Source organism: Ursus maritimus (assembly GCF_017311325.1).
Source record: "Ursus maritimus isolate PB19 chromosome X unlocalized genomic scaffold, ASM1731132v1 scaffold_X1, whole genome shotgun sequence".
Taxonomy (NCBI): domain Eukaryota; kingdom Metazoa; phylum Chordata; class Mammalia; order Carnivora; family Ursidae; genus Ursus; species Ursus maritimus.
Window position 1 is genome coordinate 93,419,850 of NW_024423319.1, and position 22,910 is coordinate 93,442,759.

Genomic DNA, 22,910 nt, shown 5'->3' on the forward strand with positions numbered 1-22,910 from the left:
TCATATATGGTCAAATGATTTTTGACAAGGCTGCTAAGACCATTAAATGGGGAAAAGACAGTCTTTTAAAGAAAGTGGTGCTGGGAAAATTGGATATTGACAGGCAAAAAAAATGGGATTCTTATCTTACATCATATAAAAAAATGGACTCAAAATGGGTCAAAGACCTAAATATAACAGCTAAAACTATAAAACTCTTAGAAGAAAGTGGGAGAAAATTCATGATGCGGGATTTGGTATAGATTTGCTTGGGTATGACATGCAAAACACAGGTTAAAAAAAAAAAAGAATAAATTGGACTCAGTCAAAATGAACAACTATAATTGTATAGCCAAGGACAGTCTCAAGAGAGTGAAAAGTCATAAAATGGGAGAAAATATTTGCAAACCATATATCTGATAAGGAATTAATATCTAGAATACATAAAGAATCCCTACAACTCAAAAACAAATAAACGCCCCAACTAAAAGCCTGATGAAGGATTTATTTTTTTATTTTTTACAGTTTTTATTTACTTGACAGAGAGAGAGAGAGAGAGCACACACAAGCAGGGGGAGCAGCAGGCAGAGAGGGAGAGAGAAGCAGTGTCCCCATTGAGCAAGGAGCCCAATGAAGGGTTTGACCCCAGGACCCTGGGATCATGACTTGAGCTGAAGGCAGATGCTTAACCAGGGGAGCCACCCAGGTGTCCCACTGATGAAGGATTTAAACAGACATTTTTCCAAAGAAGATAGACAAAGGGCCAATGTGCAGGTGAAAAGATGCTCAATCAGCATTGGTAGTCATCAGGGAAATGCAAATCAAACCCACAATGAGATACCACCTCACATCCATTACACAAAAACCAAAAAACCCCAAAAAAACAAAAAAAAAAAAAAAGGGAAAATTTCAAATGTTGGTGAGATTGTAGAGAAATTACAAGTCTTGTGCATTGCTGGTGGGAATGTAAAATGATGCAACCACTATAGAAAACACTTTGGCAACTCCTCAAGATAAAATAAAAACTTTTATTTAAAAAATTTTCATGGTCTTTTGAAAAACAGTTAAAAATAATAATAGCAACAGTGTATTTGACTATGTATGCATATATACACACATACTATTATGTAAGCTTATATCTAGGTGAAAGGAAATGACTCCAATTATACAAGGAACTGGAGGGAGGAATTAAGAATATTTCATTTTCCTTCCCATCTTGCAAGATGGCAGGTGAGGAAGTTGAGAAGTCAGATGCCAAGGGGAGGAAACCTGAAGCCAAGAAGGCTGACACTGGTGGCAAGGTTAAGAAGGGTAACCTCAAGTCTAAAATGCCAAGAAACAGTAGCCCCACTGCAGCCAAAACCCTGCCCTAGTCAGAGAAATTAGATATTCCCAAAAGGCTAAGTATTCTAGAAAGATTATGTACAAGAGGAAGTATTCAACCCCTAAATCCAGGATTAATCCAGTTCTTGCTACTGTCACAGAACCAGTTGGTGCTGACAAGAACAGTGGAACCTGAGTGGTTAAACTTCACAAAATGCCTAGGTTTTATCCTACTCGAGATGTGCCTTGAAAGCTGTTGAGCCAGGGCAGAAAGACCTTCCCATTAGCACGTGAGAAAACTGGAAGATGCATCACTCCTGGGACCAGTGTGACCACCCTCACTGGGCACCACAGAGGCAAGCGGCTGGTTTTCCTGAAGCAGCTGAGCAGTGGTTTCCTACTCGTCACCGGACCTCTGGCCCTCAATCACGCTCCTCTGCACAGAACACAACAGAGAATCCCAAGCAGACTCCCCACTGAGCACGGAGCCCAACGTGAGGCTTGATGCAGGACTCGACCTCACAACCCATGAGATCATGACCTAAGCCAAAACCAAGAGTCAACGCTTAACTAACTAGCTACCCAGGTGCTCCAAGAATATTTGTTTTTTGTAAGGTACTGGTACTCCACGTGAAGCAGTATAGTGTTACTTGAAAATATACCTGTATTAATTGTAAATATATACTACAAACTCTAGGGCAACTGCTCGAGACAGTAAAAAAGTATAACCTATGTGTTAAGGAAGAAGATGGAATCATATAAAATGCTCAATTAAAATCACAAAAGGTAGAAAAGAAATGGAAGACAAAGAGAAGCAGCCAACAAATAGAAACAGTGACATGACAGATATTGATCCAACTATACACTGATGAAGACAGACACTCTCAGAGTGGATCAAAAAATAAGACCGAGCTATATGTTGTCTATAAGAAAACCACTTTTTTTTTTTTTAAAGATTTTGCTTTATTTATTTGTTAGCGTGAGAGACACAGCACAAGCAGGGGGAGCAGCAGGCAGAGGGAGAAGCAGGTTCCCTGCTGAGCAAGGAACCCAATGTGGGACTTGATCCCAGGACGCTGGGTTCATGACCTGAGCCGAAGGCGGATGCTTTAACCTACTGAGCCACCCAGGCATTCCAAGAAAACCACTTTAAGTGTTAAGACGCATATAGGTTAAAAGTAAAGGGATGGAAAAAACGATACAATTAAAAAATGGACAGAGGACCTGGATAGACATTTTTCCAAAGAAGACATACAGATGGTCAGCAGGTATATGAAAAAATGCTCAGCATCACTAACCAAATAGTGAAATGTGAATCAAAACCACAATGAGGGGGGCGCGTGGGTGGCTCAGTGGGTTAAGCATCTGCCTTCGGCTTAGGTCATGATCCCAGAGTCCTGTGATCAAGTCCTGCATCGGGCTCCTTGTTTAGCTGGGAGCCTGTTTCTCCCCCTCCCTCTGCCTGCCCCTCTGCCTGCTTATGCTCACTCTCTCTCTCTCTCTCTGTCAAATAAATAAATAAATAAATAAATAAAATCTTAAAAAAAAAAAACAAAACCCACACACAATGAGATATCACCTCAAACCTGTTAGAATGGCTATCAACAAAAAGAAAAGAAATAACAAGTGTTGCCAGGAACATGGAGAAAAGAGAACCATTGAGCACTGTTGGTGGGAATGTAATTGGTACCGCCACTATGGAAAAGAGTATGGAGGTTCCTCAAAAAATTAAGAATAGAACTACTATTTATTCTAGCAATTCCACTTCTGGTTATTTATCTGAAGAAATGAAAACACAATTTGAAAAGATCAATGCACCCACATGTTCATTTAAACATTACTTACAATAGCCAAGATATAGAAACCACCTTAGTGTCCATGAGTGGACACAGAGCATATGTGGTATGTATGTACGTGTGTGCGCGCGCATCTGTGTGTGTAATGGAGTATTATTCAGCCATTAAAACACAATGAAATCTTGCCATTTGCAAAGACATGGATGAGCTAGAGAGTATAATGCTAAGTAAAATAAATCAGTCAGAGAAAGACAAATACCATATGATTTCACAGTCTGCCAAAACTCACATTGTTGTTGGAAAAAAATCAGGATGCCGAATAACTTTTTTACTCTCGGGAAAACATTCCACAGAAGCTGAAAGCAACACAAATTTACTACAGCCTCACCACATAAAAGAGGTAGATAGTTCTTGAACACCGATGATAAGAGAGTTTTATTTATCCAGAGTGGATTTTCTCCTATTAACAACAGAACTTACGCCGTGAATACTCCATTTATGTGGTGTTCCCTATTATTAGAAAAGCTCCTGGTTCATCAACACTTCTATGAGGACAGAAGCTGGGATCAAATCTTTACTGTATGGTAGATTTCAGAACCCCAAATGCCAGTGGAATTAGTTTAGCCTGCAGTGTTACATGCCACCGTTTCAGTGCAGGGGAGACATTTTCAAGATGGATACTTGATTGGTAACAGTATGATTCCTCAAGTTAATGTCTCAGGCAAGGGATTAATAACCCTACCGGCAATAACTGCCTTTTTTTGTACACTAGGCAAACATAATAGTTTAAACAAACGCCATTTGAATGTTTTGGATCTCTTGTTTATTTTGGAATGGCATAATCCTCTTTGACTTTAGAAAACGATCATTTCATTTGCTTCTTTTGTCACTGATCATAGCCATCATGCCCTCCAGCTCAGAAAGACATATGGCATCAGGGGCTATGAAACCCACTGGGAAATAGAGTAATGCCAAGTAAGGAGGTTTAAAAAACAATTGTAAAAAGTTTACCCTCCTCTGCTCCCCTCTTTGCACAATCTGAGTATCTTTTATCAGCCTGCCTTAATTGTTCAACCAATGTCCTTTGGGTTAAAGTACTATTTCGTAGATGGCCCTGTGGGAATAAATACATGGTACAAAGAAGGGATAATACAGAGACTGGAAAACAGCAGGGCCCCAATAAATGTTTGCTGAATGAATTGTTTTTGAAATGGCAACACTCTTAGGCATGTTACAGTTTAGATTCAGTGTTGAGTTCAAGATCATTAAGAAAGATGCTGGGGCGCCTGAGGGGCTCAGTCGGTTAAAGCATCTGCCTTCGGCTCAGGTCATGATCTCGGGGTCCTGAGATCAAGCCCCCTTTCAGGCTCCCTTTTCAGCAGGGAGCCTACTTCTCCCTCTCCCTCTGCCTCTGCTCCTCCCCCTGCTCACGCTCTCTATCTCTATCTCAAATATATACATAAAATCTTAAAAGAAAAGAAAAATCCTAGGAGGATGTGACCCAAGGGAGAGGGCTACCAGTAAACTGGGGCAGGATACAGAGCAGGAAGTATGTCAGCACTGAAGACTATGAGCATCTCTTAGAATTAAGCTTCAAAAAATGGAGGGAGCTTGATTGACATTCTGCTTAAAGACAACCAGTGCCAAGAATAGTGTATGGCAACCTACAAGGTGTTTAGTATTTTTGGTATAAGAAAATGAGGTCAAAATTCACTCATATAAAAAATTCGCTTGAAATTGTATGTTCTCTTGCTTTGAGTTATTCGCAAGCATTTTCTTTCCAGATCTAAAATTACTGACCAGCAAGTGCTTTGCACATACCCTATCTGTCCTGTGAACAACTTATTTACAATCCCTAGAACGAAGGCAGCCAATCCATCCTCAGCATATTGATTCTCTAATAGTTCTAGAGAAACCAGCATGATATCCAACAAAGAGTTCAGTATTCAGTACCTTTAACATCTAACAGAAAAAAAAGGGATAGAGAAAATATCCCAGTTGAAAAATGGGTTTAAAAATGGTAGGCAATTCCTGACAGAATAAATGCAAATGCCCAATCAGCATATGAAGATATGTTCAGTCTTAATTATGAAGCATAGAGTAATATCACAATTTGATTACATTTGCCTATAAAAACAGCAAATACTTCATTGCTCCCTTTTGGTGGGTGATGAACGAGACAGATGTTATAATGTCTTATTTGTTCATCATTGGTACAAATTCTCTGAAAGGCAATTTACTGTGTTATCAAAAGACTTAAAAATATATGTGCCCTTTGATTAAAAAATTTAGAAGCTGACAATTTAGTCTCAGTAGATAATTATGAATGTGCACAAACTGTAGCTACAAGGTTGTTCATCATAACAACATTTATAAAAGTAAAATAAACTTCGACAAAAGGCGACTGGCGAAATTAGAATGAATAGGAATAGTTTTTTTTTTTTTTAAGATTTATTTATTAATGTTAGAGAGAGCTAGGGAGCATGTGAGTGGGGGAGGAGCAGAGGGGGAGAGAAAATCTCAAGCAGACTCCCCGCTGAGTGTGGAGCCTGATGTGGGGCTTGGTCTCACCACCCTGAGATCAGGACCTGAGCCAAAACCAAGAGTTGGACGCTTAACTGGCTGAGCCACCCAGGTGCTCCAAGGAACAGATTTTCTTAATACAAAACCAAATTTATGGGAAATTATCAGATAGTATAAAATAAGATGCCAGATAGGGTGTGTGAGTGTATGCTAGAATACAGGAAATGACTAGAGACTAAAGATTGGAGAATGGTCTAAGGGCTTCCCTTTCCATGAAGAAAAATAAAGAAGAATGGAAGCAGGCAAAAACAGTCTGTAAGTGAAGGAAAACAAGGGTGAATAGTGAGAGAAGGCAATTAAGATTCTCCTTCTATTCTCTCTTGAGGCTTCAGGTGCTCATTCCTTGCACAGTTGGTCAACCACACTGTGGAGAACTTTTTTTTTTTTTTTAAGATTTTTTTATTTGTCAGAGAGAGAGCATGCACGAGCAGGGGTAGCAGTAGGCAGAGGGAGAAGCAGGCTCCCCGCTGAGCAAGGAGTCCAATGCCGCACTCAATCCCAGGACCCTGGGATCATGACCCGAGCCAAAGGCAGATGCCCAACCAACTGAGCCACCCAGGCATCCCGCTGTGGAGAACTTTTGTGCATCATCTCATTTAATCCTAACAACAGCTATGAACTTACATCCGTTATCTATATTTTACAGATGAAGAAACAAAGACATTGAAGTTCATACAGCTAGTAAGGGACAGAGCTGAAATGCTAGCTTTCGGAGCTTTTGAAAAGGCTGAACAGAGTAGAGGACATGAGGAATTGTATATGTAAATAAGTTCCAGGGAATGGTGATTCTGAGTTTACTGTAGGTAGGCAAGACAGGCCCATGAGCTTCAGGTGGTGGTTTGGCTCTGAGACACAGAGATGCCCTGTGCCCTCAGCACTAACGATGAAGACAGGCAGGGGTTTTATAAGAGAATGGCACTGGGGTGAGCCAAGGTGCTGGGGAGAGTTTCGGCTTTTGTATACCAGTGCTGCCCTTCTATGGATCACATATTACCTTGTGAAAATTTAAAAATTCAAATGTATCTCTAAGAGAGCTCACTAGGAACAGTGGTATTTGTTGGGTGGCGGGGCAGAGAACATAATGGAAAAGAAGACAATGTTTGGGGGGGACACAAATATTCCTAGGAATCCACGGCACACTGAACTGTTTGCATAATTGGTTCATTTAACCCTCAGAAATAAAAACAAAAAAAAAATAGAAAAAGTAAAAAAAAAAATCTTACGAAACCAGGATTAGTATCATTAAGAGTTGAAGAGATTTATTTTGTCTCATAAACACGAAGACATTTTCCCAATGCCAAAGCGCTAATAGATGGTGGAGTCGGAATTGCTTTCTAAAAAGTGAACATCAGAATGAATGACAGAACCCGAATGTCCGTCAGCTGATGAACGGCTAACAAGAGTGGTCTATCCACGTAATGGATATTATTTGACAGTTGAAAGGAATGAAATACTGACACAAGCTACAACATACGTGAACCTTTGAAACATGATGCTAAGGAAGCTAGTCACAAAATACCGTGTGGTGTAGGAGTGCATCTATGTGAAATGTCCAGAAGAGACAAATCTGTACACACAGGCTTTGAGAAGGGGGGGCTGGGGAGTGGCTGCTAGTGAGTACGGAGCTTCTCACTGGGGCGGTGAAAATGTTCTCGAATTAGATACTGGTGATGCCTGCAGAACCTTGTAGAAATACATTGAATATACTAAAAGCTGCTCATTTGTATGCTTTAAAATGATGAATCTTATGGCCTATGAATTATATCTCAATAATAAAAGGAAGAATGAATGATGATGAGGTGGTGTTGGGTTGAGGGATTACGAATTTTCTTTTTTTCCCCTAACTTTTCTGTCATGTGGTTAATTAACTTTCAAAATAAAAAAGAGAAAAGAAAAAAAATCAAACCTAGGTCAACAGAAAACCAGCAGCATCAGCGACAGACACATGAGTTACCAGACTTGTTCCCAGCTAAAACTAAGGAGAAGGGATTATCACTCCACAAGAAATGAGTTTACAAGCACCTGCTCTCTGTTACCATGGCAACCTAAAGGTCTTCACCTCCCTGAGATGCAGCACCAAGTAAAATCTACTAAATCCATGCTGGAAAATGCCTTCAATCCTCCCCTGTAAAAGAATCAAGGTCAACAGCCTGTTCTCTCTGAAAGACACATGCCTCATCCCTCTAAGTTGAGGATGATGAGAAGCATGAGGTGAGACATGCTTTTGATTGAGTGAGCTGGACGATGATGGGATTGTGGACCCTTGAACATTATCTTGGCCCAGCACTGACCAGCTGTGTGACCTTGAACAAGTTACCTGACTTCTCTGAACCTTGGTTTCCTTCCATTACCTGAGCTGCAGTTGTCATGAGGACTCAGGGCCACATTAGCATACAAAGTGCTTAGCTCAGTGCCAGGCCCCTAATGACTGCTTAATAAAGATGGCTGTTCCCATTATGGACTTTTATCATTTCTTCCATTCCTTTGACAAATGTATTGATTGCCAACTCCGCCAGGCACTGTTTTAAACACTGGGAATAGAGCAGAAAACAAAATAGTAAAAAATTATGGCACTTACATGCTGGTGGGGATGTACACAGGTAGGATTTTAAATTAATATATGTAGTGTATTAAGTAGTGTTAAGTGCTAAAGAGAAAAATAAATAAAAGAGGGGGTATTAAGTGTCAGTATGGAGAGTTCAGGTGGCCAGGGAAGGCTTCACTGAGATGGAACTTTCGGTCAAGACATGAAGGAAGTGATCAAGGAGCCACGCAGGTATCCCGCAGAACATTTCAGGTAAAGTAAACAGCAAAAGCAAAGGTCTTCAGTCGGGGGCTTGCCCCCCACATTTGAAAAACAGCAAGGAAACTACTTTGTTGAAATCAGACTGAAGGGGACAGGGAAGAAGTGGAGAGCTCTGCTCAGGGACAGGAATTCAGACTAGAGAGGAGCCTGGACCTGGCTGGTGAAGGTGGACACGCTGAGCAGCGCTCAGATGCTGGGTATGTTCTGAAGGGTACGCTGGTGGAACAGCTTAATTGTGAGATATTTAAAGGCCAAGGCTCTATGCTAGTTTGAATCCACTACTATGGAAATAATGACCCACTCGTGGTAGGCACTTCAGAAATACTTACCATCCTCAAAAGTGGAAGGGGCCTTAAAGCTCGCTAATTAAGCCATGTTGTTACTTCTTGATTTTTCTTATAACCACTATCTGCATTTAATCAAACTGCACTTCAACTAATGCCAAAGATCTCACTACCTTCTCTGGGCAATTCATTCTACCCTTAATCAGTTCAGACCTCAAGTGTAAACTATGTCTCTGTACCATTAAAAAACAAAAATATGAAGGGCACCTGGCTGGCTCAGTCAGTGGAACATGTGACTCTTGATCTAAGATCATGAGTTCAAGCCCTGCAATGGGCGTAGAATTTACTTAAAAACAAAAACAAAAATATGAGCATATGTGGATCCATTTCACTTTTCCAACCTCTAAGAATTTTCTTGTATTTCCATTCTGCCATTGAACATAGTCTCTTTCATACCCATTATTGTGATGGGTACATGGAAGTAAGAAACCTTTTATGGGGGCGCCTGGGTGGCTCAGACGTTGAGCGTCTGCCTTTGGCCCAGGGCGTGATCCCAGAGTCCTGGGATCGAGCCCCACATCAGGCTCCCTACTCCACTGGGAAGCCTGCTTCTTCCTGTCCCACTCCCCCAGCATGTGTTCCCTCTCTCACTGGCTGTCTTTCTATCTCTGTCAAATAAATAAATAAAATCTTAAAAAAAAAAAAAAAAAGAAACCTACGATTTCACCCAAAGTACCGAGATGAAGGAGGGTAGTGTTGAAGACAGTGGCCTGTGGAAATGCCCCAAATCATTCATAAGCAGCATTTAAGCCACGATAAACTAACCAGATACAAAATCACCTAAATATATGATTATTTAGCTTTAGTTTTACTATTCTTTCTTCCCTAAGAGGATAATAGTATATTCTAAAACTTTCTTGAAATCCAGATATATTATATATTCGGCATTTCATTAATCTAGTTGCTCTTCCCAAAAAATAAATTTGACTTTTATTTGACTTAGTGAATCTAAGAGCCCTAAGTGATTAGGCCTCACTTTAAAAAGTATAATATTTTTAAAAATGACAGTATTTTAAAATCCTATTATTTATCCATAATAATGGCTGACTCTTTAATGATACGACTCTAACAAGACTGAAGGTCATATCACTTTTTCTCCTTCCCTAAACTGAAAACTAGAAATGTATGTGTACATATCTAACGTTCTGGCAAATTTCCACATCTTTCTGATTCTTCAGAGAACATTAAAACTTCTTTGATAACCTCATTATATATTATTCCTCTATAGAGCAAACTCTTTTAAAAATAAATTTGGTTTTTCAAACAGTTCTCATACTTTCAAGTCTTTAGGTGCATTTTTAATCTGACAACTTGGCAGGAGAACACTGGGAGAGGAACAGAAAGGCTGTCCACCCAGATTTCACTTCGCATCAAAGAACCTATATTTGGAAAGATCCATCAAGCACTCTAAAAACATATTCCTCTTTAACTGGGAACTGTTCTCCTTGAAACACTTCACCAACTTGCAGCCTGGAATTTCTTTTTTAATTCACATGTTTGTTCTTTAATTTTCTTTTTAATAATCACTCTACTCGATGGGAACAAAACCCATAAGGAACATGAGATGAAGTGTTTCCTTTCTGTAATCTATTATAACATCAGCCCATCTTTTTCCTTATCCTACTTACTGCAAATATAATTCGCGAGTTGTTCTTGTCCTTCATATTTCTTTCTCAAGCCTTCATATATTATAGATTTTAATTGACTTGATGCTATTCTTATGGTTGCACTCTTTTCTATTGGCTCTATTTTCTACATATAATCCTGAGACTATGAGTCTTCTTTATGTATAACAAAACTTTTTATTTTTTTAAGATTTTATTTATTCTAGAGAGAGAGAGAGAGTGAGCGAATGAGGGGAAGGGCTAAGAGGGACAGGCAGAGGGTAAGGATGAGGGGGAAGGAGAGGGACAGGCAGACTCCCTGTTGAGCATGGAGCCTGACATAGGGCTTGATTCCAGGACCCTGAGATTCTGACCTGAGCTGAAACCAAGAGTCAGATGCTTAACCAACTGAGCCACCCAGGTGCCCTTGTAACAATAATTTTTAAAAAGTAATCCATACAACTTCTTAACTGATGAGAAATGTAATGGATATTTGGGAAATTTTCTCTTTTCCTTTCAAAATTCGTTTCTAGTGTGTACTGGCAACTAAAATTGCTTTAAGCCAGATGAAGCTTTCCTTCCATAATTTTAAGATAGGCATGGCCATGCATATAATCTTCACAGAGCCAACATTCTGAAATTAAAGCCCCACCCAATACTAATGACTGGTAAAGTCCTTTATGAAATCCTGTTCTGCTATGAAGAAAAAGAAGGGAGAGCACAACACTGCTTAAAATGGCAGAGCATCCAGGAAACAACGTCCTTTATACCCACAAACATCTTTCTTCTGACACAATATTCCTTTTTGGAAGCCAGTCATATCACCAAGCCCAGGGCCTCATGGTTCCCTCTATGTAGCCTCCCCTGTCAACCCTGGCCCCAGCCATGTACTATCCTGGAACTCCCAACATCACTTTTCCCCTCCCCTTCTTCAGTTTTTGGTTTTTGTATTTTATTTGAGTCTAGCTTTTGGCTTAAGATCCTTGAATTTCTATCCACTTCAGATCTTCCTTCTTTGGAAAGCAGAGGGCTTGCAAAGGAAAACCGAGAATGATCGTACTTTGATTTTGCCTGGTTTAGGGGATTCTCACTCTACCTCCATACATCTTAAGTGGCTCAAAGTATAGGTGCTGGGCTCTCTTTTCCATCATGACAACCTGTCAGTTAAGCAAAAGACCCATTTTCTTGTTCTAAGAAATAGATTTCTGAGAGGTTTCAATGAGAGTATCTGTAGCAGGGAATTTGGATGTGGACCACAAGAAGACTAAAAGCATAAACACGCGTCACTTCTACTGGAGGTCTTTAGGTGAAGTGACGGCTGCTATGAAAAGGAGTCCTCCTCAGATGCCTGTTCAGCCCCAGGACCCAAGCAATGTAAGGTGCCTTGAAATTAGGGGTTTGGTAGGGGGTGCTGAGGACCCAGTTTCAACAGGGTTCCTGTGCAATTTAACAATGCCTCAATATGGCGGCCATTCACTCCTAACTAGACAGATTGTTCAAGGGCCTACCTGTTCCTCCAAAGCTCCACTGATCTCTTTATCATGACTTTTCTTCTATTACTTATTTTATTCCCCAGTCCTGAGGAAGTCCTACAAGCCTGAACGCGGAGCCTCACCACTTCCCAGTCCCCAGCTCTTACACATCTTTCCACTCCCCATGGGTCATTAGGAAAATATGTTCTCAGTGTTTTTTTAAGTGTTTCAACAAATTTAGTGAAGCTGTTTTAATTTAAGGAAACACAAATTGTCTCTTCAAAAAGAGTCATAGTTTGTCTTACTTCATGCAAAGTGGCACTCTGGTCCTGCTAGAAACAGACTTTTTTTTTTTTTTTTTAACATTTTTATTCATTTATTTGAGAGACAGAGAGAGAGCACGAGGGGGGAGGGGGCAGAGGGAGAAGCAGACTCCCTGCTGAGCAGGGAGCCCAATGCAGGGCTCTATTGATCCCAGGACTCTGGGATCATGACCTGAGCCAAAGGCAACTGCTTAACCGACTGAGCCACCCAGGTGCCCCAGAAACAGACTGACCTGTCTTCTTTTTAGATAAATAATTCTCAATCTGTCTGCTCATAGGAATCACTGGGGGGGGGGGGGTCTTTAAAAACAATGATACCTGGGTCTCATCCCCAGACTGATTTAATTGATTTTGAATGAGGCCAGGACTTTGGAGTTTTTAAAAGCCCTAATATGCAGTCAAGATACACACCACTGGCCCAGTCCATTTTCACCTAACACCCTTGAATCACAGAAGTAAAGAACTATTTACCTCATAACATATGTAGTCTATATTTTAAGACAAATTCAATCCTACAATGCAGCTGCTATTGCTTTGATAATTCCAAACAGCAATTTTTCAATGCCTCTTTGATTTCTCACAACAGATAGTCAGAGAAATGCTTGAGGGCATCAGATTTGTCTTATGAGAAAAAAAAAGGCACATACATGCTTTAGCATCCTTTCCCCCTCCATAGAACAGAAGGAAGCCAAAAGACAGATATGTCTGTTACTTAGATTGTGGTGATGATTTCACGGTATAAGCACAACTCCAAACTTATCAAGTTGTACACATTAAATGTGTAGTTTTGTATACCAATTATACTCAATAAAGTTGTTTAAAAAAATATTTCAGCTAATCCACCCAGATAGTTTTCCAGAAAGATTTACTTTATGCCTGTGTAGCTGAAAAAATATTGCTGTAGGATAGACCTTTTATAAAGAATCATAATGCAACTGCTATTTATGAAACACCCATTTAAAAATTTAATTTTCAAATGTTCAAGGAAACTAAGTGGGAAATTATTTTTAGCACTCCATTGTAAATCTTTCTAGAACAGTCTTGGTTCTAAACTTCACATTTGTTCTTCTGACAGGCTCCTATGGATATTCGTTAAGAGAATTTCTTACTTTTTCCCTTGTAATCATAGATCTTAAAATGATGTCTTAGGGGGCGCTTGGGTGGCTCAGTCGTTAAGCATCTGCCTGCCTTTGGTTCAGGGCGTGATCCCGGCATTATGGGATCGAGCCCCGCATCAGGCTCCTCCACTGGGAGCCTGCTTCTTCCTCTCCTACTCCCCTCTCTTGCTTGTGTTCCCTCTCTTGCTGGCTGGCTGTCTCTCTGTCAAATAAATAAATAAAATCTTTAAAAGAAATGATGTCTTAGATTCAGATAAAATATCACCCTTCCAATGTTTGGCTCCCAGTGTGGCAACGTAAGTATCTCCTAGAAACATTTTAGAACATCAGATTCTCAGCATCGCCTTAGAACTACTGAATTAGAAACTCTGGATGTGGGATCCAGCAACCTATATTTTAATAGACCCATGATTTAGATACATACTAAAGTTTGAGAATCAATGATAAAGAAGATAATAGGCATTTATATTTGCACTCTGGCCCCAGAGGACGTTTCAACTTGATTTGGCCCTGAAGAAAACTTTGGAAATTAGTTTATTTATTGTCCCTAAACCAGGATCCAGACTTGTAGAGAAAACCCCTAAAGAGTCAAGATCACAAGACCATTTGCATGATGTTTTTAATACTCTTTGATTTCCTTGATATTTTTTGCTTCTTGGTCACTTTACAAGTAAATAGCCAAGCCATGCCCCTGTTTTATCTCAACATGTAACAGTGTTGATTGTAATATAAATATCTGCATGGAATTCTTTTCCTAAAAATCTTCAAGGGCAAGAAGGAAGACAGACTCCTGACAGGCTGCTCTCTTCTGAGAATTCAAATTTGTTCTTTGACAACAAGACTCTTTGTTTCATATTTCAAATTCATTACCCTTCTGTGCCCCTAAGAAAAACCTCAAGGGAAGCTTAATGCTTAAATCTGGCAATTCCTCTCCTTCATGATGTTCATGCTTCTGTTTTCTTCTTCTGTTTCACGCATCTCACGTTGCCTCATGTCTCTCCGTGATTCTCCTTACAATTGACCTCCTGTTCCTGTTCATGACAAGAAGTCTCCCTCATCTTCCTAGGATTTCCTCTTATACACAACCCACCGCATGCATATGCACCGAATCATTAAACATCCTTCTCTGAGTCCAAGTTCCTTAGAAAGCAATTTCTAACAAAGCTTAAATTCTAATGTTTCATTGCAGGTGGGGTAGGAGGAGTGTGAAATCCCAGGGAAGTAAGTGATGTGACAGGGCAGGAACTGAGGCAAAAAGGAAAATATACACACAAAAAGAAAGGAATATAAAGGTAACAGGCTGTATTATCAAGCTGGCCACAGTATAATAAGAAAATGTTGCTGTTTGCTTGGTCTCATGGGCCAGCCCCTGAGAGGCTATATAAAGCCATTTTACCTCAGAAGAATATGTGCAAAGAGGAAAATCAGTAGGAATTAACAAAATCTTGTTTACTGTATCACATGGATTCAAGCTTGCCACACAGAATGTTAGTTTCCCAAACCTCCAGGTTGTGGTACTGAGCTCTTCCAGGCAACCCCTAGGAAAGTCAACCCTCTCCCCCCCCCCATTTCATGATGCAGGACATCATACAAAGGGGTGATAGGAGCAATAGCTTCTCTAGGTTGTAGCCCTGGGGTGTCTGAGCGGTGGTGGCTCCTGCTCTGGGACTGTGGGGAAGCCTAGTGTCATCCTGAGAGGCTGAGACAGCTGGCCGTGTTAAGACATGTGTCCATGAAAGTGATGGATGAGGCTGTCCACTAAGCAGGTGCCAAAGTCTTTAAGCGGTGGTTGTAGGGTCATATAGGTCCAAGAGAACCTGGGGAAGTGCAGAAAATAGGGTAATTGATTGTACCCCTTCAATCTAGTTGCACCATGAAGGTGAAAATTCAATCCTTGTCAGCTGCAATTTCCTAAAAATAGACTTTTACGATTACTGTTGTACCTGGTCTTGGGAGGCTGTAATAGACATACATCATCTTTTCTTTCACTGGAACTCAAGATTTCCATTATCATCTGCCAGTACTTAGCCTCGTCTGGGTTGCTTTCCTGGTAGGGTGAACCAAAACTTCATTTCCAAAGGGGTCTATGCCCTTAGTAGCCTTTCACTTGTTGAGCTGGTGGATTCCTAATACTGCCCATTTATAGCAATTCTTGGGATGGAAGCAACAAGAAATGCTCCAGTGAAAACCCTGTGTGCAAACTATGCTCTCCTGTGCCCCTAAGTAGCATCCTTATTCTTCATAGTCATCAAAGTATACTCCATCACCCAGCTCAGTACCTCTTTGCTTGCTTTCCCACAAATGTAAGGAGTCACAAATTGACATGTGGTAGTTGTACCTTTCAGTTCAGGGGAATTCTTCAAGTGTCCCTGTTAGTTTATCCCCCCTCTGGAAACTAGGACTTCTAATCTGACGGAGTTCAAGATTCCACAAGTAGATCAGTGAAAGTGATGGTGAAATGGGCCAATGCTACTTTCTGTGTATTCTAGCTACTGAGGACAAAGCACTATGTGTCGTTGCTTCAGCATATATGTAAGACTTGGGGACATTGCTGCTATCCATATATGTCGTGACTCATATCTGTTTTGAGTGGGGTCCATTTTGAGAGAGGGCTCTTCCCCAAGTTCAGTGTGAGGAACAAGTTACATTAACACTTGGGTCATATGACTTAGGTCTGATGATACTGTGTCAGGCCTCTGGCAAGCCCCGATAGGAAAGTTGCATAGCAGAGCCCTAGAGTTCTGAAAATAGACTATATTCTATCTAGCAAAGAACTATTCCTCTAAAATAACCCCCCTCACATGAGCTCCTGGTGTGCTACTAGACCCCTGTAAAGACTGAGCACCTAGATACAAAGTGGCCAAGAGACTTGAGCTGCTCATCATTAATGGGGTGTTATCAAATCCATTGAGGTGTAAATTGAAATTGATTTTTAAAAAGGTGGGGGAGGCTTATAAACTGGGTGCAGAATCAATCAGATAAGAGATTGTTATGGACTGAAAATTTATGTCACCCTAAAATTCATATGTTGAAGCCCTAACCCAAAATGTAATGGTACTTGGAGATGGGGCCTTCGGAAGGTAATTAAAGTTTGATGATGGGTCCCTCATGACCTGATTAGTGCCTTTATAAGAACTGATACCAGAAAGCTTGTGCGCGCGCTCTCTCTCTCTCTGTGCACAAAGAATAGGTCATATGAGCATGCAGTGAGATGGCGGCTGCCTGCAAGCCAAGAGAAGAGGTCTCAAATCGACTCTACCTTGCCAGCGCCCTGACCTTTGACTTCCCCAGACTCCAGAACTAGGAGAAATAAATTTCTGTTGTTTAAGTAGTCTGTGGTATTTTGTTATCACAGCCTGAGTCGCCTAACACAGAAACCAAAACAAAACACAAAAACTTACAGGTACAAAACATTAAATACTAGAGCAAGGAGGGACCTTTGTGAATTTATCAGTTCATTTTATATGTAACTTGCAGAGTTCCACAGAGACTACAGAAACTGAGAGAAAGACAGAATTCCTGATGTCCCAAGGCCAACTAATGACTGAACAGGATTAACTCAAGGTCATCATCTAGTATTCTTTCCATTAAAGCACTTGGCTGCATTTAAAGACAGACAAGGTGAATGAGAATCTGGAAAGCTCCATTTCACAGAACCAGCTATTGAAATAGCGCAGTATTCAAATTCAACTTAACATACAAGCCAGTACCTCAAGACTGTTATCAAGGAAGGTTCTAATGATGTCAAAGTATACAACTTAGGTAAAAATGAATGTTCTTTAATTTATACAATATCTTTGTAGAAAACTTCATAGCTCCTTTTTGCATCTAATATGAATAGAAAGCAAAAAAAAAAAAAGAGAGAAAGGAAGCTGATTTAGGTATTTTATTTTAAAAAACTACATAAAACATTACCAGTGCTTTGTAAGTGTTACACATTTAAGTTTATAATAAACTTATAAAGCTCCATTGTCATCCTCTTTTTACAGATAAGAAAAGTTGTGACCTTGAACAACTCACTTAATTTTCTGTGTCTCTCTTTTCTGATCTGAAGTCGATAACTACATTACAGTCATGGAATCAAATGTCCTCATTCTTAGTAAATTCAGGCAGGAAATGAACAATGGGAGATTTAATTTTCATAAGTCATACTGAATGTCATAATTCAAATGTTTCAAAATGATCATAAATCAGCAAAAATCATCACCAGAGTTTAGCCTTTCATAAGACTCACAAATAATAAAGGAAGGCTAGTGCTCCTGTCATGACATAATTAACTATTCTCCCTTCATAAAACAATGCTGAAACAGAACTCACATTTTTAGCAACTAAAATGTTAAACCAGTTACAAAAATGTCTGTAGATTCAAAAAAGAACCTTCGAACTGCAGAGAAAATGTTTGCATAAATTGCAAATGGCCCATATTTGCAGCAATAAGGACAGAGTGTTTTTTATTTGAGTTGAATGTGTTAATATCACCACTGAGATTCATTTGGGGGGAAAAAGCTAGAACCTATTTTCCCCAAAGTTCTAACTCCAATGGAAAATCAACTTACAGAGACAATAACAATAATGTGGAGAAAGTTTCTCATCTGAGAGACGCAGTAGGGGAGAAGACCATCCTTCTGGCTGTTGACAGACTGCATGAAGCAGTGGACCATGATATAGAACAATACCCTTCTATGTGCAGTAAACATACCACTCAGGAAATGTCATGCACTGGAAATCCCCAGCAAGCTCATGAGATGTCACTAGGACACTCAATGAGCATGAATTTCCTAAATGGGTGTGCAACTGTCATAGGGTGTAAAAATGCCCATACATTCTGCACAACATTGTAGCTGGCCTCCATCTTCATTCTATGTGGTATTTGCCACAGGGGAACAACTGGCATGCTGAATGGCCTTGCAGAAGAAGAGAGGCTTTCAAAGATTTCTATCATGACAATCTAGATTGTTCTGGGTAGGAAATGGAAGTTAATGTTTTTTCAACTGATTTGGGCCCCTTATCAGTTGCTGTTAGTGCCCTATCTCTCTACTTTTGGCATTTACCTCAACATATTAAAGGCTGCCTCGGGCAGACACTTGCTACTCTCTGCCTCAGGGCCTTGCTTGGAGCTAGATCGGTCTCTGGAGTGGACAGACCAAAGTGCCCGGGAGAGTTAGGACCCCAAGAAGCAGTTCTCAACCCATGATGGGTAGGCCAGAGGTCTCCAGTGGGTCTAAGCTCTACTTGTTTGCAGTAGTAGCTACCTTTACTAACACACCATTTATGCCTCCCTCCCTTTCTTGTCTCGCTTTGCTACCCCCTAAAGAGCTTCCAAAGAATAACATGCAAATAAAATATTTGTCCCAGGCTCTGCCTTTTAGGGAACCCCACACGAGCACACAGACTTCTGATGAAAATTGTTTGCAGTTCTTTAGATGGGCAGAAGCATCCTTCTAGGCCATCAAGTTCAGAGTAAATCATATATATCTTCTTATGGATGAAATTGCTGTTTAGTAAACATGAATTATGTCCCTGAAGAATCTCACAAAATGGGTATGCAGCTTAAAAGATTTCTGAAAGGCTGAAGTTCTGCCTGCTTTGGCTTGCTAGCAGTATGGAGTTCAACTCTTATTGGATGCAATATGTATTTATAAAGGTGAACCCCAGTATTTTAAGTACCACTTATAGGAACAATTTTTTTTTTCATTTTCTTGGACTTTGCCTTTGTACTCCTTGAATGATTTCTTCACTGGATTCATTAATACATACTCAAATAAGATAAGATCTTTACCAATCAACCTTTTTTTTTTTTTTAAAGATTATTTATTTATTTATTTTGACAGAGAGAGACAGCCAGCGAGAGAGGGAACACAAGCAGGGGGAGTGGGAGAGGAAGAAGCAGGCTCATAGCGGAGGAGCCTGAACAATCAACGTTTCTTAAGCCTTGGGAAAATACTTGAATGGCTTCCCTTGAGAAGTTGGGAGAAGCATATTCCTGGAAGAGGTGTAAGCCAAGAGCAAAGGAATGAATACAGATTTGTGGGAGAGAATTAGGAAAGGCAACATTCCCAATGCTTAGATTCCTCAGGTTTTGCTGGCGTACTTCTTTCTCTCTACCCAACCTCATGGAGATTGATGAATTTCAAACCTCCTAGATTTGCATGGGTGCTTTAAGGAAAAAATCCCATGCGTGCTTTTTTCAAAATCATGCCTTTATCATTCTGATAGATATGTCTCTAGCACTTCTTGGTGGCCAGGCAGTCCCAGAAAAAATTCTGAAACAGATGGGGCACCTGGGTGGCTCATTCGTTAAGCATCTGCCTTTGGCTCAGGTCATGATCCCAGGGTCACGGGATCGAGCCCTGCATCAGGCTCCCAGCTCAGCGGGAAGCCTGCTTCTCCCTCTCCCATTCCCCCTGTGTGTTACCTCTCTTGCTGTATCTCTCTCTGTTAAATAAATAAATAAATAAATAAATAAATAAATAAAAATCTGAAACAGAAAAAGTATGTGCTGGAGTCCGTGACCTCTTTTTCTTTGACAATTCATGATCCCCTCAATTAAGTACCGTCTTTCTTTCCTACTTTATGCTTATTTGGACCCAGTGTCAGGAGGTATCTTGACTTCAATTACTTATGAATTAGTTGCACTAGCTCTCCCAAGAGAATTCTCTTAATTACGAGAATTCTCCTTAATTATGTAATGCAAAGTTCTTAATTCTTCGAATTCGCCTTAATTATGTAATGGAAAGTTTTGTATCTCATTAATGATATTTTGAACACAGTAAGTAGGTGAGTAATGACTGTAGAAGTGGGGAATCTTCTACTTAGGATTAACTCACAATTGCCTGTTTATCAGCCATCTCTTGAATTTCCCACAGCCCTTTCTCCATAGAATTTATTTTTCAAGGACCTTAAGTGAAAACATTCCAGCTGTAATTTTGGTTCAAAGAATCACTATTTATCTGACCAAATGCCAAGCTACATTGGTTCAGTGTGTATTCATTGAACCGATGGAAATAAAAAATGTGGTGAGGATAATAATTTCTTTAAAATTCGCAACCTGGTTCTTCATGGTCTTTTAAAACTAATTTTATTTGAGGGTTCAAATGTTGCTTTCCTGAGCAATAAAAAGCTTAGTGTGAAGTCAGCCTGGCCCTTTAAAGGAAAGGACTAAATGGGGTCAGTGGGTCTTCAGGGAAAGCATGTAAGAAAGCCTAAGAACACATGCCCATTCCACACCTTTTTACTGAAAACAGAGAGGTGCATCGACCCTATTTCTACCCAATGAGGCCTGATGCTCACTTAATCTCTACTCAATTTAAGATAAAAATGTAGAGGCAGAGGGAAAAGCTACAGTAGGAAAGATCTGTTCTCTTCCTTGCAATTATGTAGCATGTATGGTTATTCCTTGATATTCTTTCTACCATATTAGAGTATGAGAGCACATTATCCTTTTAAAATAATGCTAGTTACAGTTGTATTAGTGTACAAAGATCCTTTCTTAATAGTTGATGTAAAGATAAACATTTAAAAATGAATAATGGTAAAAAAAATGAATAATGGTGTCAGAAGTTTGTTCAGGATTCATTCCTACTGAAAAAAAACCCACAAATCAAATTTTGGGGGGTTTTTTGGGAAGGATTTTTATATTTCCATATAAAATGCCACTGGAATTTTGATTGGGATTGCATTGAACCTGTAGATCGCTTTAGGTAGTATGGTCATTTTAACAATATTAATTCTTCCAATCCAAGAACACAAGATATCTTTCCCATTTATTTGTGTGTCCTTCAATTTCTTTTATCAGTGTCTTAGCTTTCAATGTACAGGTCTTTCATCAACTTGGTTAAATTTATTCCTAAGCATTTTACTATATTTGATGCTATTGTCATTGAGATTGCTTTCTTAATTTCTCTTGCAGATAGTTTGTTGTTAGTGTAAAGAATTTCGGTGGATTTTTCCGTGTTGATTTTGTATCCTGTAAGTTTACTACATTTCTTTATCAGTTCTAACAATGTTTTGGTGGAGCTTTGAGGGTTTTTTATATATAAGATCCTATAATCTTAGAGACAATTTTACTTCTTCATTTCCAATTTGTATGCCTTTTCTTTCTTTTTCTTGCCTGACTTCTTTGGTTAGGACTTCTAGTTACTATGTTGAATGGAAGTAGAGAGAATGGTCATCCTTTTCTTGTTTAGCTTAGAGAAAAAGCTCTTATTTTTTCATCTTGAGGTATAAGGTTATCTGTGGTGCTGTCATACACGGCCTTTATTTTGTTCAGGTACATTCCTGCTATACCTGATTCGTTGAGAGTTTTTATCATGAAAACATTTTGTATTTTGTCAGATCCTTTACCTGCATCCATTGCGATGATGATTTTTATCCTGTATCTTGTAAATGTAGTATTTCACATTTAACTTGCATTTGTTGAACCATTCTTGTATCTTGGGGATAAATCCCACTTGATCGTGGTGTAGAACCCTTTCTACATGCTGTTGAATTAGGTTTGCTAGTATATGTTGTCAAAGATTTTTGCATTTATGTTCATCAGGGATATTTGCCTTTAATTTTCTTTTCTCATATTATCCTTGCCTGGCTTTGGTATCAGGATAACACTGGCCTTGTAAAATGAGGTTGGAAGTGTTCCCTCCTCTTCAAATTTTTGGAAGACTTTGAGGACTGTTGTTAATTCTTCTTTAAATGTTTGGTAGAATTCGCCAGTGAAGTTATCTGGTCCCGGACTTTTCTTTCATGGAAAATTTTTGATTACTAATAACTTTATTAGTTATAAAACTATTGAAACTTTCTATTTTCATGATTCAGTCTTATTAGGTTGTATGTTTCTAGGAATTTATACATTTCCTCTAGCTTATATAATTTGGTGTAGAGTTATTCATAGTAGTCCCTGTGATTCTTTGTATTTCTACAGTATCAGTTGTAATATCTGTTTTCATTTCTAACTTTGAGTCTTGTCTTTTTTTAGTTTATCTCGCTAAAGTTTCATGGATTTTGTTCATCTTTAAAAAAAAAACAGCTCTTAGTTGTATTGATCCTTTCTATTGTTTTTTACGGTCTCTTATTTATTTCTGTTTTGATCTGTATTTCCTTCTTTCTGCTAATTTGGGACCTTTTTTTAGTTCTTTCAGATATAGATTTAGGTTGAGATCTTTATCATTAGCCATTTATTACTGTAAACTTCCCGCTAGAACTGCTTTTGTAACATCCCTTAGAGTTTATGTTACATGTTCATTTTTGTCTCAAAATATTTTTGATTTTTTTTTTTTTTAAGTAGGCTCCAAACCCAGCATAGAGCCCAATGCTAGGCTTGAACTTATGACCCCGAGATCAAGACCTGAGCTGAGATCAAGAGTTGGTCGCTTAACCAACTGGGCCACCCAAGTGTCCCTTGATTTCTCTTCTGATTTCTCCTTTGACCCACTGATCGTTCAGGAGTGTTTTTCCACATATTTGTGAATTTACCAGTTTTCCTCTTGTTATTGAATTTAGTTCCATACTACTGTGGTCAGAAAAAGTAGTTGGTGAGATTTCAATCTTCTTACATTTGTTAAGACTT

The 22,910-nt window shown here is 39.4% G+C and overlaps 1 pseudogene; it reads left to right on the forward strand.

Moving 5' to 3' along the window:
* The first annotated feature begins 1,146 nt into the window (after window positions 1–1,146).
* LOC103668310 overlaps window positions 1,147–22,910 on the forward strand; it is a 40,360-nt pseudogene continuing 18,596 nt past the window's right edge.